We start from the raw sequence: 5,982 nt of genomic DNA, 5'->3' as shown, positions 1-5,982 counted from the left end.
ATGTCTGAGGTTATTGATATTTCTCCCGGAAATCTTGATTCCAGCTTGTGCTTCATCCAGCCCAGTGTTTCTCGTGATGTAATCTGCATATAAGTTAAATAAGCACAGTGACAATATAGAGCCTTGACATACTCCTTTTCCTATTTGGAACCAGTCTGTTCCATGTCCAGTTCTAACTGTTGCTTCCTGACCTGCATACAGATTTTCTCGGGAGGCAGGTCAGGTGGTCTGGTATTCCCATCTCTTTCAGAATTTTCCACAGTTTATTGTGATCCACACAATCAAAGGCTTTGGCATAGTCACTAAAGCAGAAATAGATGTATTTCTGGAACTCTCTTGCTTTTTTAATGATCCAGCAGATGTTGGCAATTTGATCTCTGGTTCCTCTGCCTTCTCTAAAACCAGCTTGAACATCTGGAAGTTCACAGTTCACGTATTGTTGAAGCCTAGCTTGGAGAATTTTGAGCATTACTTTGCTAGTGTGTGAGATGCAATCGTGTGGTAGTTTGAGCATTCTTTGGCATTGCCTTTCTTTGGGATTGGAATGAAAACTGACCTTTTCCATCCTGTGGCCACTGCTGAGTTTTCCAAATTTGCTGGCATATTGAGTGTGGCATTTTCACAACATCATCTTTTAGGATTTGAAAAAGCTCAACTCGAATTCCATCACCTCATCTAGCTTTGTTTGTAGTGATGCTTTCTAAGGCCCACTTGACTTCACATTCCAGGATGTCTGGCCCTAGGTGAGTGATCACACCATTGTGATTATCTGGGTCATGAAGATCTTTTTGTACAATTCTTCTGTGTATTCTTGCCACCTCTTCTTAATATCTTCTACTTCTGTTAGGTCCATACCATTTCTGTCCTTTATCAAGCCCATCTTTGCATGAAATGTTCCCTTGGTATCTCTAATTTTCTTGAAGAGATCTCTAGTCTTCCCTATTCTATTGTTTTCCTCTATTTCTTTGCATTGATCGCTGAGGAAGGCTTTCTTATCTCTGCTATTCTTCGGAACTCTGCATTCAAATGAATATCTTTCCTTTTCTCCTTTGCTTTGGGTTTCTCTTCTTTTCACAGCTATTTGTAAGGCCTCCTCAGACAGCCATTTTGCTTTTTTGCATGTCTTTTTCTTGGGGATGGTCTTGCTCCCTGTCTCCTGTATAATGTCGCGAACCTCCATCCATAGTTCGTCAGGCACTCTGTCAGATCTAGTCCCTTAAATCTGTTTCTCCCTTGCACTGTATAATTGTAAGGGATTTGATTTAGGTCATACCTGAATGGTCTAGTGGTTTTCCCTACTTTCTTCAATTTAAGTCTGAATTTGGCAATAAGGAATTCATGATCTGAGCCACAGTCAGCTCCCGGTCTTGTTTTTGCTGACTGTATAGAGCTTCTCCATCTTTGGCTGCAAAGAATATAGTTAGTCTGATTTCGGTGTTGACCATCTGGTGATGTCCATGTATAGAGTCTTCTCTTGTATTGTTGGAAGAGGGTGTTTGCTATGACCAGTGCATTCTCTTGGCAGATTTCTATGAGCCTCTGCCCTGCTTCATTCTGTACTCCAAGGCCAAATTTGCCTGTTACTGCAAATGTTTCTTAACTTCCTACTTTTGCATTCCAGTCCCCTATAATGAAAAGGACATCTTTTGGGGTATTAATTCTAGAAGGTCTCGTAGATCTTCATAGAACCGTTTAACTTCAGCTTCTTCAGCATTACTGGTCGGGGCATAGACTTGGGTTACTGTGATATTGAATGGTTTGCCTTGGAGACAAACAGAGATCATTCTGTCATTTTTGAGATTACATCCAAATACTGCATTTCGGACTCTTTTGTTGACTATGATGGCTACTCCATTTCTTCTAAGGGATTCTTGCCCACATTAGTAGATACAATGGTCATCTGAGTTACATTCACCCATTTCAGTCCATTTTAGTTTGCTGATTCCTAAAATGTCAACATTCACTCTTGCCATCTTCTGTTTGATCAGTTTCAATTTGCCTTGATTCATGGACCTAACATTCCAGGTTCCTATGCAATATTACTCTTTACAGCATCAGACCTTGCTTCTATCACCAGTCACATCCACAGCTAGGTGTTGTTTTTGCTTTGGCTCCATGTCTTCATTCTTTCTGGAGTTATTTCTCCACTGACCTCCAGTAGCATATTGGGCATCTACCGACCTGGGGAGTTCATCTTTCTGTGTCCTATCTTTGTGCCTTTTCATACTGTTCATGGGGTTCTCAAGCCAGGAATACTGAAGTGGTTTGCCATTCCCTTCTCCAGTGGACCACATTTTGTCAGAACTGTCCACCGTGACCCATCCATCTTGGGTGGCCCTACATGGCATGGCTCATAGTTTCATTGAGGTAGACAAGGCTGTGGTCCATGTGATTAGATTGGTTAGTTTTCTGAGATGTGACCCCATGGACTGTAGCCTACCAGGTTCCTCCGTCCATGGGATTTTCCAGGCAAGAATACTGGAGTGGGTTGCCATTTCCTTCTCCAGGAGATCTTCCCAACTCAGGGACTGAACCTGAGTCTTCTGCATTGTAGGTAGACGTTTTACCATCTGAGCCACCAGGAAGTCCACCTATGAATTATACCAGGTTAAAATGCAGTTCTCACACCCCTCAGTTGGTAAGGAAACCCAGCCTTGCTGAACGTTGCTATTATACTCAGGGTTTACTTAACTTATAGTAGGGTTAGAGTCAATATGTACTAGTATTAAACTTAATTTTCTTTGGACAGCTCAAATCAAACTGTTAATTTAAATGACTTAAGAGGTAGGGATTTCCCTGGTGGTCCAATGACTGAGACTCAGTGCTCCCAATGTAGGGGTCCTGGATTCGCTATCTGGTCAGGGAACTAGATCCCACGTGTCGTAAGTGTAAGATCCCACATATGACAACGAAGATTGAAGATCCCATGTGCTACAACCAAGATCTGGTGCAGCCAAATAAATATTTTTAAAAGGATTGAGAAGTAAAACTCAGGGAGCATGTTTAAAAAGAAGTAGGTTTTTAAGGTCACTGTGAGTGACCTTTGAGCTTATTGCAGATGAGTTGTTCAGCAACAGTAAGTTCTTAGATACAGAAAATGCTAACTAGCTTGTCACTAAAACATGAGAAGAGCTAAAGAAGGAAGGCATAAATTATATCCTGCATAATTTAACTTAGGTGAGATAAAGAAATTACACACTTCCCGGTTAGCCGGAAATGCCTTTAAAACTCAGAAACAGTTTGTAATTCATGCAAATAATCAGTTATTTAACTCAATTAGAATCTCTTTTGCACTACTTTGTCCGTACAGCCTTAGGCCCTTGACAAATTGCTTGATTGGATTGACTGTTGGTGATTGGTGTAGGCGGCAGCCATGAACTCCCATTGACACAACTCACAGGGAACTACAGGGTTGTCCTAGAGTGGGAGAGAGGTTCATGGACAGTCTCAGGAAACTGATAGGCAAGGCCCTTTAGCCCCAAATTGCCTTTTTTAGTTTTAAATCTCATTGCTGACCTATATAATATAATTTATAAGATATTTTGCCGGATGATGAAGGGGCTAGAAAACTATATGAGCTGGTTTCTGTTTTCTCAAAGCTTGCAGTTAAGTTGAGGAAACAAGGCACATACCCAGGAGAGACTCCAAGGCACATCTAAAGCGTTACTCACTCAATTGTGTCTAACTCTTTGTGGCCTCGTGGCCTGTAGCCCTCCAGCTCCTCTGTCTGTGAAATTCTCTGGGCAAAAACCCACTGGAGTGGGTTGCCATTCGATTCTCCAGGGGATTTTCCTGACCCAGGGATCAAACCTGGGTCTCCAGCATGGCGGGCAGATTCTTTACCATCTGAGTCACCAGGGAAGCCCCACAGTGCACATCTAACATATATGTAATAACAGCAGCCACTTAAATAACAGGCCGTATACTGTGCTAACCACTACAAGGGTCATGTCAGTAAATTCTGACAGAAACCCCCTAACAGAGGCATTATTATTACTGTGGCCATGGTACACTTAAAGAAAGTCTAGGAGAAGTTAAGAGACCTGCCCTAGAGCCACAATTAGTAAACTGGACAGCCAGGACTGGAACCCAAGAATCTGATTCCAAAGCCAGTACTTTTCATCAAGAAGAATGATGATTTAAGTGTTATTTACTGCCGAAGACATACGGATCAAATTTAGAGTCACTTATGATATTCATTCACTAATTTCTAACAGGCTTATACCTGTAACTCTGGGAAGGCATAAATAATCACTTTTTTCGCTGGTATAAGGAAATTCAATTCGCTTCCATAGGAAATTACAAATATACTGTTTTAGTGTTCATTTAAAAATGTAATTTCTATAGACAAGGCCCAGAAATCATAAAGTCTCACCATTTTCAGATGGATGCATCGTTTTGAACAACTAGAGATGCAAATGATAAGATTTTATGCCCAAACTCAATTTCCAAAATTGCTGTTTTGCTGAATACACAAAATTTTGTTTCCTGCCTTAGCTTCTGCAACAGTCAAAGCCTTCCTCTTACCTGTGAACAATATTTCCAAAGGATTGGAACCCTAGAGATGTGTTTTAAATAAGGCACATTTAACATGAAGAGATTCTCTGGTAGCTCAGCTGGTAAAGAATCTGCCTGCAATGCAGGGGACCCCGGTTCAGTTCCTGGGTTAGGAAGATCCCCTGGAGAAGGGAACAGCTACCCACTCCAGTATTCTGGCCTGGAGAATTCAGTGGACTGCATAGTGCATGGGGTTCCAAAGAGTCAGACACAACTGAGCGACTTTCACTTTAACGTGAAATCCAGCTTCAAACAAAGTCCATTCAGAGATATTTCAGTTATTAATAGTTCCTATGAAAGTTTGTCAAATCCAGAGTATACTGTTTGTGATACCATTTTCCTTGTAAGAGATCACCAAGAATGAGCACTATGGTGCTATTACCAAAATTAACCCCTTTAATTCAGTCCACATTTGGTTAGTTTTGGTGAAAAGAAACCACTGTTCCAGGAGTATGCACCGTGCAGGAAGTGCATCAAAGCACTATTACCTAACTGTGCAGTCAAGTGTAACCACAATGGTATTCTATTTCAGATGCTGTCACCTGGCACATCTGCTTTGGGCTGGAGTTGCCACTGTGTTTGGTCTCTTAAAAAAAGAAAAAAAACACAGTAATTTGTGACAAATCTGCAAAATGAATACATTGACCCTAGAAGGATATGTGGTATATGACCAGTGACAGGTCATATTCTTGTTATCAGTTATAGCCACTTACCCCTAGTCTTAGCAACAATATTGACATTATTTTTACCTTCCTGTCTGACTCATGTGAGCTGATAGTGTTTAGGTATCTTTAAAAATAACTGTAATAAATAGAGTAAAATCATAGCATCTGTTCACTGTTTAGAATAAGTAGAATTTATCAAAATAAATTCATCTTGCATATGAAAATAGAGGTAAAGCAAAATTAACCATGTGATCACTTCGGCAGCTGCTGCTGCTAAGTCGCTTCAGTCGTGTCCGACTCTGTGTGACCCCATGGATGGCAGCCCACCAGGCTCCTCCGTCCCTGGGATTCTCCAGGCAAGAGTACTGGAGTGGGTTGCCATTGCCTTCTCCACCCTTCGGCAGCACATACACTAAAATTGGAACCATACAGAGAAGATTAACATAGCCCTGTGCAAGGATAACATGCAAATTCATGAAGCATTCCATATTTTTGAGAGAGTGGACATATGTATACCAATGACTGATTCATGTTGATGTATGGCAGAAAGCCACACAATATGGTAAAGCAATTATTCTTCAATTTAAATGAATTTTTAAAAATTTAACCAGTAGCTGTTAACATTTAACAAAATGGTATTAAGTGCTACAGATCACCCCAATAATTAGTGATCCGTAGCATGCAATACCTTTTTGTTAAATATGAGCTCTCAGTTCTTTTTAAATTTGAGTGAACAAATATCCTGGATATGGCCCACCCC

General features: G+C 40.8%; 1 non-coding gene across 1 annotated transcript; it reads left to right on the top strand.

Annotated features, from left to right (window-relative positions):
* The first annotated feature begins 5,607 nt into the window (after positions 1 to 5,607).
* Positions 5,608 to 5,716, top strand: LOC114114181 (U6 spliceosomal RNA). Its single transcript, XR_003589018.1, has one exon. It is a non-coding gene; the product is annotated as a U6 spliceosomal RNA (small nuclear RNA).
* The last annotated feature ends 266 nt before the right edge of the window (positions 5,717 to 5,982 follow it).

The sequence above is a fragment of the Ovis aries genome, chromosome 3 (assembly GCF_016772045.2).
Source record: "Ovis aries strain OAR_USU_Benz2616 breed Rambouillet chromosome 3, ARS-UI_Ramb_v3.0, whole genome shotgun sequence".
In the NCBI taxonomy this organism is placed as follows: domain Eukaryota; kingdom Metazoa; phylum Chordata; class Mammalia; order Artiodactyla; family Bovidae; genus Ovis; species Ovis aries.
This window is presented reverse-complemented; position numbering and strand designations above follow the sequence as displayed.